This window comes from Podarcis bocagei (assembly GCF_964188305.1).
Source record: "Podarcis bocagei genome assembly, chromosome: Z".
Classification (NCBI taxonomy): Eukaryota; Metazoa; Chordata; class Lepidosauria; order Squamata; family Lacertidae; genus Podarcis; species Podarcis bocagei.
This window is the reverse complement of record NC_138140.1, coordinates 23,617,431-23,630,462: the sequence shown is the minus strand read 5'-3', so window position 1 is coordinate 23,630,462 and position 13,032 is coordinate 23,617,431. Positions and strand designations below refer to the sequence as shown.

Here is a 13,032-nt window from a genome sequence, read left to right as displayed (position 1 = left end):
TGCATGTATTTCTTTACTGCACAGCAAAGTCAGCAGGTGGAGTCCAAAAGCAGCTCCGACATCTGCTATCAGGGGGAAGTTTACTTCACATGTTATAAAATTCTTTCCAGGAAGGCATTTCCATGTCAGAATGCACATTCAACCTGCATGTTAAGTCATCTCCATGTATGAATATTGTGTATGAAGGGTTGTTGTTGTTGTTTTACTCTAAGTGGTGTGTGTGTGTTTGTGCACGTGCGTGCGGCAGTCATTTCGGCAAAGGGAGAGGCAGGTTTGTGACCAACCGCCAGAGGGCATACAGTGGTGCCTTGAGTTACAATTGCCTCAGATTACAAACGCTTCAAGTTACAAACTCAGCTAACCTGGAAGAGTTACCTCGAGTTGAGAACTTTGCCCCAGGATGAGAACGGAAATCGTGTGCTGGCAGCACAGCGGCAGCAGCAAGAGGCCCCATTAGTGAAAGCACACCTCTAGTTAAGAACAGTTTCAGGTTAAGAACAGACCTCCGGAACGAATTAAGTTCATAACTAGAGGTACCACTGTATTAATTCCTGCAGCAGAGTGCCCTTCACATAGGTTTTTGGCAATGCGATGGAAAAAGCAGCGGAAACAGCTCCAAAAGCTTAAAATCACTATTTTGGGAGAGGTTTCCCCAAAAAAGATCAACAATGTTGGGGTCAGGAATTTTACTTTTTGAAATATGACAACCCTACTGTTAAAGTGGCCTTTGAGGATAATTTATGTTATAATTCTAGCGGTATCCTCAGACCACATAGACATCAACAGATTAAAACATAGTTAAGTTGGTCATTTTCCCAATTCAGATCCAAGCTTCTATGGGAGAAACAATATAAAAACACAGTAGTTCATAAGAAACAACATGGCACAAGGCTAACACCTTGTGCACACTGGTTCTAAACTAGGGATGAGAGAACCCAGGATGCAGAGTATATACAGAGCGTGTACTGTGGTATATGCTTTGATAGACAAGCTACATGTGAAAATATGTAGAAACTGTAAAAGAAAGTATGAAAGGATATTGTTGGGAGGATCTGCTTACTCAGAGTGTATTAAGAATGTGTCGATAATGTTTGTGCAGGAAAAGCTCAGTCTTGAGCTAGGCTGAGAGAGAGGAGGCATACAGCTCACATAATGCAGGCATGCTTTTCCTCTGCAAATATGACTTAATTCAGTCCCTCCAAGTGTCCCTATTTTCCAAGGATGTCCCTGATTTAGAAAAGCCATCCCAATTTCTGATTTGATCCTGGAATATCCCACTTTTCCTTAGGACGTCCCTATTTTCATTGGGAAAATGTTGGAGGGTAAGGAGTAATGAGACACCCCCCCACCCAGTTTTTCTTTAATTAATGTTTCATTGTGTTTTTATATATGTTGGAAGCCGCTGGAGCAACCCAGTAAGATGTGTGGGGTATAAATAGTAAAATTATCATTATGGAATGGGACATCCCTATTTTCATCAGAGAAATATTGGAGGATATGCTTATTTTGATGCATTTATATAAGGTATGCATTTATATAAAGATAAAGGGACCCCTGACCATTAGGTCCAGTCGTGACCGACTCTGGGGTTGCGGCGCTCAAGCTACTTGGCGATTCATGAGTCGCCAAGCTACTGCTACCTCTTCTTCCTTTGCAATTCTCACAAAACTTTTCATGAAGCAGCCATAGCTTGGCTGGAGAACAAACATTTTGCACCTAGTAAGGTAAAGGTAAAGGGACCCTGACCATTAGGTCCAGTCGTGGACGACTCTGGGGTTTAGGCGCTCATCTCGCTTTATTAGCCAAGGGAGCCAGCGTACAGCTTCCAAGTCATGTGGCCAGCATGACTAAGCTGCTTCTGGTGAACCAGAGCAGCACATGGAAACGCCCTTTACCTTCCCGCTGGAGTGTTACCTATTTATCTACTTGCACTCTGATGTGCTTTTGAACTGCTAGGTTGGCAGGAGCAGGGACCGAGCAATGGGAGCTCACCCCATCGTGGGGATTCAAACTGCCGAGCTTCCGATCGGCAAGTCCTAGGCTCTGTGGTTTAACCCACAGTGCCACCCACGTCCCATGCATTTATATAAGGCTGTGTAATTTATAGGCTTGTGAACTCTACTTAACTCTACTTCCCCAGTAGCCAGTTTTATGACCAAGTAAAGTTGTGTTAAATATCACTATGATGTGGTTATTGAAGAAATCCACCACATTACACAGCCTAACATCAGCTGATTTACATACAGCAGCAAGTTTTAAATGAAAACTCCTAATTGCCTCTTCCCATATTTCCACTACTACCGTTAGTCCAAGCATCAGTTTATATCACAAAGAAACTATACAGGAACAAAACAACATTCTAGAGCGGGGAGCTGGGGGCTGGATTGAGTGAGGAGGACAGACCAATTCTGTACTCCTTACAGGTTTTGCATTTATTCATACCCTCTCTGACTTCATATTGAATAAAGAGAAGCCACACTAAGCATGAAATTAATCAAATAAAGAGTAGGCTGCAGGCTCTCCTGTAGAAGCCTCTACAGAGTCATCTCCCCTGTTGCGATCTCAGATTATATTTGCTCCTTGCACATTAGGCAATGCAGTCTTTTCATCCTTATGCTGCCGCTGCTGTCCTGCTTTACCTCTATGCAAACCCTTTTCACCCACTAGCCCATTCTACAGCCATTATTGATTTTGATGCACCCTCAATGGTTTTCAGGCAGCAACAGAGCCTCATGGCAAATGCAGGTTTATTAAGAGCTTTATGGGGAGAATTTGATGGGAATGCTGAAGAATAGGAGTCAGGTCTCTGAGCTGCTAAAGCACAATTCTTACCAAAGCTAAGTGAAGAGGATGTCTTCTGCTATGCAACAGAAGATTTGTGGTGCATAGGAAAAATGAACTCCAGAAGAATCATCATAATCTGGATCAATAAATTAATGGCACAAGCACATTTGCAAGTTTTTATCTGCTTTTAGCTTATTACTAGTTTAACTTTCTGAAAGTGTTAAGTTCTTGTTGCTAATTCTTCTTATTGATAATTCTATTGATCTATCTTTTTTTTGTAAAACCACTTTGAGGTTATGGGTTGTTCCTTTTTGTTTTTTTACAATACAATGAAGCAGTGCATATGTTTTATTAAATAAAACTTCCTGTCTATATTTTAATACTGCAAGAACAGCAGAGCTGCCTTATAAATGTTGCCTCTGACTCAGGATGCAGCTTCTGACTATGGGGTAAGGTGAGGTGCTACCCCCTCACAGCCCCTCTCCCTGTCCTGCCAAGGTACTTGAGCTCGGGTTTCTTTTTCTGCCAAACTCTTTAATGCACAAATCTGAGTGATCCATAAGCAAGTCAAGGGTTAAAGGCACAGCAGGGAACTGCATGGCTAAGCATGAGCTGAGGCGCTGATCCAAGAACCTAATGCCTCCTGCCTCTTTCTTTTGGAGGAACAGTTGGACGGAAGCCTTAACCTGGCAAATGACAGACATTTGTGCTCTGGGTAAGTAAACAGGAGTTTCTACTAGTGAGCAGTGTCTGCTGATATTGAATGTACATGAATCTTTTTGGTAAAAACTGCATAGATCTTGAGAACAGGGTGTAATTCCACAGTCAGCAGTGAAGCTCACTGGGTACCTTTGGACCAGTGACTCACTCTAAGACTAACACACCTCACAAGGTGGTTGTGAGGATAAAACGGGGAGAAGAACTATGTGTGTCACATTGAGCTCTGGGGGAAAGTTGAGATATAAATGCACTAAGCAAGTAAACCAAAAGAAAATTGCAATCATTGCCACTCTCTTCCCCCTAAGATTCTGAACTTCAATTTTGTGAGTAGTGCCAGGGATCACTTACATGCTAAGCAACACAACATCTGGAGAGCTATAGGTTTTCCTCATCACACTTGGGTTAATGCTGCTTTCTAATATATACACAGAAGCATACATAGCTCATTGAGGAGGGAGTCAAACAGATATTAGCTAATTGCTACTTATACCTGTCAGGCAACATGAGAGCAATGCCTATTGTTATAAAATGATAAAACTCTAAATTACGAAACTACATCAAGAATCTGAAAGCAACATTAAGAAATGCATGTGGTCATGAGTGAGTGTGTACAGGTCAAAAACAGAGAACATAGACGTATTTTCTCTGGCTCCTTCGACCTTGCTGAACAGTGGCACTGGATGTTTATCAGCAAAAGACAATAGACAATACTCAGTTTCCACCAGGGTGGAATTTTCTGAATGATTTTCAAATGCAACAGTTGAATCACCAAGTACTTCTCTGCATTCCCCCCCCCCGTCACCATTGCATTCAGCACCTTACAATATGAGGGTCTTCATTCTGAATCCTCAGATGCAGCATCCTTACACAGAAAGAGTCCTTGGGCAGCAAACTCCTCAGGAGACCATGAGGAACTTTCTCCAAAGAAGCTTAAACCCTGCTGCCTAGAAGTAGCCTAAGGCTACTGGGAAAGGTGCTGGTTTCCAAGTGCTCAGGTGCCACACTAAGTGGGTCTGGCAAACAGTCATCACTACTCTTGCTAATTTAGAGCTCTGCTAGTTGTTCCATGACCCTGCTTGGGACAATCTGTTCTTCCTACCCACTGGTAGAGGAAGAGGGTGACGGGGGGGAGCGCATCACCCCTGGCAGTGCGATCCCAGTAGGGTGCCATTGTGGCTGGCCCCCGCAGCCGGCACGCCATGCCCCCAGGATGCGCAACACACCCCTGTGAGCAGTGTGCCACGCCCCCAGGACATGCGCCAGCCACGCCCCTGTCTGCTCTCCGCCCCTGGTGCCGGAGCATGAAGCTCCACCGCTGTTCCTACCCCCATTGAATGACGCTTGTCCAAGGTCCTGCCCTTCCCCGAGATTAATTTTCCATTTGCTGCAACATCATCTCACCTTAGTGGAAAATGTCACCATGGATCAGGGCAGTCTGACACTATATTTATTTGACGCAACACGAACGCATGTTGATGCATGTATATACCCCAAAAACTGTTTTGCTTTGTTTACAATCCAGTGGCATATAAAACTCATTATATATATAAATAAGCAAACATTTCCTTTCTCTGGTTATAAGATTATTGGGGGGTGGGCATAACTGGAATGAGGGAGTCTGTGCCCTCATTAAGAAACACTGGTCTGGCTTCATATCACATGCAGACATATCCAGGACTGAACTCAGTGGGACCCCACTATAGCATTAATGCAAATTGGGGTGAGCCGCATTCTGAGTAATGTTCCCAGCTGGCAAGTGAGCTGGTAGCCCTTACTATCTGATGCTCAATTTGGTACATGCATACACACACACACACACACACACACACACACACACATATACATATACATACATACACACACACACACACACTATCTATCTATATATATATATATATATATATATATATATATATATATATATGCTTTCGTAGATTTTCACGGGTACAGGAATGCAGGTTTTGGTGTCTTCGGGTGTCTTCCCGTGTAAGACACAGAAGAAAACAATGGCATGGCCCTCCTTCCTTATATCAAGGGCACTACAGATAAAATTAGCAAAATCCTCCATAAACACAATATCAAAACAGCCTTTTGCACCAACCAAAAAATAGCCAATATCCTCAGAAACCCCAAAGATAAAATCCAGTTAGAAAACCAAGGGGTCTATGAAATACCCTGCAAAGTCTGCCCAGCCACGTACATTGGACAAACAAACAGACGAATAAATGCACGTATCGCAGAACACAAGAATGCCGTCAAAAAAGAAGAAAAAACTTCCTCTCTTTACCAACACATGAAAGAAACAGGACACGAAATTAATTTTTCAGATTCCAAATTGCTCTTTAACATGGAACACCACCACAAGAGAATAATCATGGAAGCCATCGAGATAGAGAAACACCCTCACAACATGAACAAGCGTGACGATACGTCCCGCCTGCCAGACATCTGGAAAATAGCCCTCCCCACAAAAACCGACACCAGAACCAGAGGCACACAGAACGCCATCTCCAATCAACCACACCAGACCCAAACCCAGACCCTCTCCACAGATAAATTACAGACACCATCCAGTAGCCAAACCATAGTGGCACCTCCGGATGCTGCACCCCCCTGCAATCCCTACACAGATCTGGCTGGCACAGGGCACAAAACCACAGCTCGCCCCTATACACGAAGCCAAGCCAGAGCACAACTAAGTGCAGTACAGCCATCTTCTCAGAAAAAACTCTTCACAAGGTCAAGAGGTCAAGACACGAAAGCTTTAGCAACTAATCCACACCTAATGACCCTCCTAAGTGGTACTCAGAATATCACTCAAGAAATCACTCAAGATATCCCTCAAGTAATTAATGAACAAAAGAAGAAAAGACACACTAACCTGGGAACTTCCTCTCTGCCCAGAACGTTGGAGGCTATACACCACACCCCCTCAACAGTATTTATAGGAACTCAAACACTGAGATCCTGCTCTGTTCCAGTAACAAGAAGCCGAAAGCACCAGCCTGAAGATGACGAGTGAGACCTCGTCGAAACGTCGCCTAGACACCCCAACTCTTACACGGGAAGACACCCGAAGACACCAAAACCTGCATATATATATATATATATATACACACACACACACACACACACACACACACACATATATATATATATACATACATACATACACACATACACACACACACACACACACACTATACACACACACACACACACACACACACACACTATACACACACACACACACACACACACACACACTGGTACCTCGGGTTACAAACCCTCCGGGTTACAAACTCCGCTAACCCCGAAGTAGTTACCTTGGGTTGCGAACTTTGCCCCAGGATGAGAATGGAAATTGTGCGCTGGCGACACAGCAGCAGCAGCAGGCCCCATTAGTGAAAGTGCACCTCAGGTTAAGAACGGTTTTGGGTTAAGAACAGACCTCTGGAGTGAATTAAGTTCATAACCTGAGGTACCACTGTGTGTGTGTGTCCCTGGAGGTAATGCGGGGCTATTGGGTCTTTGGTCCCTGCTTTCTGGGCTGCAGTTTTTAGGTAAATAGGCACCGTTATTCGTAACTTAGTCCAGCCAGATCTGGCTCTGTGCCCTGCTCCCTACATTTAAAAGCAATGACGCCTCAATAACCTCTGTCCTTTACCTTGTGGTGGCAGCCTGACCTGATAGAGCCCAAGGATAGAAAGATAGTTCAAATTTCCAAATAAATAATGAGCTTTAAAAGGTTGCGAAGGTGGTTGTTATGGAAAAGCTTACGCATCCTGTGGGGTACTGCAGAGCCTGGGGATTAGGCAGGTGTTTGGGTGGCATCTCTATGACCTATCTCAATAATTGTCCGCATCTCAATATAGTCTCAGAATAAGCACTGATTCATCTGGTATAAGCTTCAACCAGAATTTTCCAGATTTGTTTTCCTCATCCATGGTTTGCCTAGTTTGTCTATATTTCCCCCTTGCAATTAGATCTTAGTGCACTTTCATTGAAAAATAAATAAATGTGCCTTATATTCAGCACTTCAATGTCTATATTTATGCTATTTTTTTCAACATATACTTAACAAGTCTATGTTGTGCATTTTTGGTTTCGCTTACCCCCCCCCCTTTCCTTTCCTTTCTTTTTTAAACAACAAAAAAAAATCTCAGCATTTGAAATGCAAGTTCCTCAGGCTTGCTGGGATCTCCAAGTTGTTTTGATTTTAGAACATAGAACATATCAAAATATGAAATAAACTCTCAGATGCAAAATGTCCTTCATTTGTGGCTGTGGGATAAATCAGCCTAATATAACCAACATGTTGAAGACTAATTAATGCATGAGGGGGTTAAGACCATAGAGTGAGCTGTCCAGCCAGCTTAGCTTGGTTATTCCCCCTCATATTGGAAGGAAGGGCTACCAAACTCTTTGTTCTCTCACTTCCACCATGTGAACCCTACTACTAAGTAAATCATTTTTAACCTACCAAACATGTGGTCTCTTCCTATGCTAAGGGAAGGGGGGAACTTTGAAAGCTTTGAAAGCAATTAAAGAGAGGATATTTTAAAAGTCTAACAGCTGTTATTGCCACACTTTACTTAGCTGCATGTTTGGTGATTTTAAATCACTGCTGGGTTCTCACCCCAAACATGACTTGTCCCAAACTTGGATCTTGGCATCTAGGGGATTCCTTTTATTTTGCCATATCTATTTTTCCTTTTAGTAAATTAACCAACAGTAACATGGGAACAATAAAAGTAGCTGACCTGCCATGCAGGGTGATTGCAGGGGTTGCTGACATAATATTTATATGAAACATTTCTAGCACTTGAAATTTGCTACATAAGCCATAAATACTGTATTATCCATATAGTATTTTTCCCAGGGGCACAAAGGGTTCCACAGACATTATCTTAGGCATTGTTGCAAGAACCTTAGGCTGCAAATGCAAAATATGAACCAATCTATATCGGTATTTCATTATTAATTTGATTTCTTATCTGTTCTCCACCATAAGGTCCCAGGGCAGGTTACAGCAATTTAAAAATACAATATTAAAATAAGTTTTTAATATGAGAACAAAAGTGTGCTCATTCTGCCAATCAGCTGCCATTTTATGTCCCCTGGTATGGCAGTGCTTTAAGAACTTGTCACGCCTTCCATCTGCAACAGACTGTATGAGAGGCTGAAGAAAATTAACATTGCAACAATCAAATCTCTTTGCTAATCTTGAGAGCCTTTCAAAAGAAACAGAGCGCAAATCTTAGACTGGTGGATGCTCTGCACCACACTCCAATGGAGGAAGCGGCTTTCTACTGAGTCAGACCACTACTCCATTCAGTTTGGTGTTGTCTGCACTAACTGGCAGGGTTTCATGCAGGAGACAAACCCAGCCCTACCTGCCGATGCAAGTTGTGGACCGAACCTGTGGCCTTCAGCATGTGAAGCAGATGCTTTACCGCTAAGCTTGCCCCTCAGATGTCCAAAATGACTTTATTTGCCAAGCCCTTGACATCAGGTGTCATTAGAGGCAAACCACAGGGGTTGCCACAATCAGATTGGCCAACCTTGCAACTACACACCCTGATCATGTGGCCTCAAATTATTTAAGCTGCTGATGTGATTGTTGTTCCTCTCTTTCTGTGCTTGGCAAAGAAAGGTTTCCACCCTTTTGCCCTCATTCCCAAGCATCATAGTCTGTTTAAGAATGCACTTTTGTATGGCAGAGACAGAACAGTTTCCAAACGAGGAGGGGGAGGGAAGGGAGAGGGCTGTCACAGCAGGGATTTGGGCAAGAAAAAGAGGTGGTGATCAGAAGCCAAATTGCTGTGATTCACCCAAACAAGTAAGAGAGAGAGAGAGGAGGGAGGGAAGGAGGGAGGGAAGGAGTGAAGCTCAGGATGACCAGAATTGGAACAAACCTGCAATATGTCTGCTTCTGTGCCAGGTTCCTGGGTAACTTCTATCCAACACCATTACAACAGTCTTGTAGCTCACTGGAGCTATAGCCACAGTACATTAGTGGCATCCTCAATGAAGAGAAAGTGCAAAACACATACTCTTTTCAGTCCACAGTGGAGAATGCATCATAAGGCAGGCAGAGAGGGAGGGATCGAAGGAGAAAATAAGGGCCGTTACGATCTAGTATATCGGGTCCTCCCTTAAAAAGGGCACGTACTGTGGTGAGACCCGCCCACCTCTCCCTACTTTTAGGGTTTTGCGCTTGACCTTGCTATGCCGTTGTGTCTTGTCTGTCGTTGGGACAGAGGCATGGCAGGAATCTTCCCCACTTGGCTGACTGGCTGTTGCCATTTGGGTTTCGCCTGCCGCGTAGCAAATCATCACAACTTGTAAGGTTGCGGATAGGCTCTCATTCAGGTGATAGGGATGGGAGAACGCATGTCTGACTTTCCGCTTATCCAGGTGTTCACCCTTGGCTGACCTATGCTGGAACCCTGGGTCAGTGCTACCTGCAAGGCAGGGAGCTAGTCAAACCAGAGCCTATGAAACCAGTCACTTTCTGTAATCAATAAAGTTGTGGCCTAAATTCTGCCAAAAACCAAACCAAAAATTTGAGTCAAGTGTGGATTTATTTAATGGGGAGATTTCTGGGTCTGAACACGCAACTAGAGTTTTTCTCAAGTATCTCTTATACAACTATCCGAGCAAAAGTGGAAGAGAAAAACTACCCAAGCCTTCACCAGGGAAACGGGGTTAAAGTAGGTCACTATGCAGTCCCCATTCAATGAGAAGACCCTGCTTTGGAAAAACAACTTAACTACAGGGAAAAGGCATCTCAGCCATGTACTTGAGTGCTTTTATTGAAGAAACAGGTTTAATTGGACCCAGAGTTCATTGGGACACAATTCTGGGTGAGTGCATCTAGGGTTACAGCCTCTGCTGGAAAAACAAGGAAGAAAACATGATCAGGGCTGGCCCTGCCACATACAAGGGTGCAATCACACAGCAGATTTTGGGATGGCATTACAGGGCAGGAAACGACACACTATTTATATTTTTAAACCCCATTTGGCTTCCCCATCTCAGGATGCCTCTTATTTATAAAGTTTACATACAAATATTTGCATTCCAACTGTAAACCTCTGCACCAAAAGTGGTATATACCGGTAAGTAGATTTCACTAACTGCCATTAACCCACTAATCCAAGTGGCATTTGCAAAAGCACCCTATGCTCAAATGTTGGGATTAAGCAGTGTGCAACTAACATGGAGGACGGGGGTGGGAGAGAGATTACACTACACCAAAAGTGTGTTTTCCTCAAAAAATTAGCTGCCACCAGCAATGAGGTTCCCACCAGGTACCAGGCAAGCCTGTCTTTCTCACGTTCCCCAAACTTATCCCTATAGCTCAAGAATCTTCGAAATTTCTGATAGCTGAGGCACACCCTTTTGTCTGAATCAAAACAGGAGACATAGTTCACTCCCAAAAGTGTGTAAGAGAGTAAGAATGAGCATAGCAGGAGTCCACCAAGCAGCCTACTCTGATTGTGTGATCTGATCACACACACACACACACACACACACACACACACACACACACACCCCTGAAGGAAAGCAGAGCAGAAACAGTTATGCAGACAGAGGTATAACAGGCAGCCTGCTCTGAAGATGGGGACCTTGGACTTAAGAACATAACATCTGGATGGATCGTTCTGGTGACCCATCTAGTTTAGCATCTTGTTCTCACTGTTGTTGACCAAATGCCTGTGGGAAACCCTCAAGCAATACCAAGCAGAAGAGCCCACTCCCTTTCTTTGGGTTTCCAGCAACTAATATTCAGGAGCCTTGCTGCTTTCAACTGTGGAGGCAGAACATAGCCATTATGGCTAGTAGCCATCAATAGTCTCTGCCCCATGAATCTGTATAGTGTTCTTTTAAAGCCATCTAGGTTGGTGGCCATCACTGCCTCCTGTGGGACTGAGTTCCACAGATTAACTACGAACTGTGTAAAGATGTATTTCCTTTTATGTTTTCCTGAATCTTCCAACATTGAACAATTCCCTTTCGTTTCTCACAGCTCAGTTTGGGAATAGTCTATCTTGTGGAAAATATGTCTGGCAAACTAATATGAAATAACAGAAAGTTGTTTCCTCCCTCCCAGGAATCAAAACAAGCTCAGTCGATCAGTAAGAACATGATGCCACAAAAAGATACATAAATGATATTTTAGTATTGAAATGCATGTTGCAGATGGCACACCAGATGAGGGTCGATTCATTATTCACTCTTCTTGCAATGATGGCATCTCTCATTTTAGCTCCGCTATTTCCTCTCATTTTACTCACAAGCAAAGTCCTATGTTGTCTCCTGACTACGAACCCTGCATGAGCGAACTTTGCTAAAGTGACACTTAATGAATGATGCAGCCATGACTTGGTGTGCACTCTGCAGCATTAGCCAGGATCAGCAATCCTTGTAGTAAACAAGTAAGGGGCCAGTGGCAGAGCAACATCTTGCAGCCAAACAGGGCTAAATGAATACTGGCCAAGAAAAAAAACAATATATGTAGTATATCATTAAAATTAATCAGGACAAAAATGATCAAAACAGGCCGCACTCATTATAATCCAAAGTATGAATAAGATGTAAAAGTCAGCATTTGTCTAACTTTCCATCTGATTTCATAAGATTATCAGCATTATTGCTATTAAAAGCATGTATTAGCTGCTTCTCCAATGCTTTCAAAAATGAATTCATTGAAGGCAAACACATTTCAACAGCAGGTCAAAAAAAAAGGAAAGACAGACAGACAGAAGAACAGCAGGAGCAGCAGCAGCAAAGAACACAAACCACTCAAAACGGAAGGCCAAGAAATGCACTTTGCACGCGTGCACTCACACGCACATGCACACACCCCTCTGGAGAGCCAGAAGAGAGGAAATATGCTCTGCTTAATATTCTCTCTCTCTCTCTCTCTCTCGCTCTCGCTCTCTCCTTATATACAGATAATTTTGATATTGCAGGACAGATATAGTTTAGCCACCGTCATAATTTCCCTTCCCATTTTTGAAACAACTCTTGTCATAATGTGAAAGACAGTTAATTTGGAAAAATGAGTTGGCTGGATGAAATTAATATGAAGTCCACCAGTGCAAAGACAAGTTAAATTTTGAGAATCCAAGTAAAGTTGCCTGTGTCATTAAAAAAAAAAGTTTGTACAGGGCCTGGAAATTTTCATGAATGGTGGTGGTAGTTGGTGGTGATGGTGGTGATGGTGGTGGTGATGATGATGATGACGATAATGGGAATAAATGAAATGGGCTTGCTATAGTATTGAACCTAAAGACTGCTTCCAAACCTGCCATTTAAGAACCAGCCCATTCCCTTCAATTACAACTTCCTTATTTATATAGGTAGGTGTCACAGGTACAGCACGTAACTGAGCAGTGCATCCTGACCACAAGGGTAGACGTTTTCAACACACTGCTGCAGCAATCATGGAGGCGATGGCAATCACGCCACTCAGAGAGCATATTGTCCACAAAAATGATGTGGATGGGTGGGGAAAAT

The 13,032-nt window shown here is 43.2% G+C and overlaps 1 protein-coding gene across 2 annotated transcripts in view; it reads right to left on the bottom strand.

Annotated features, from left to right (window-relative positions):
• The window catches only part of NEXMIF (neurite extension and migration factor), a 231,815-nt gene that overhangs the window by 52,853 nt on the left and 165,930 nt on the right, over nucleotides 1-13,032 (bottom strand). The window lies entirely within an intron of this gene.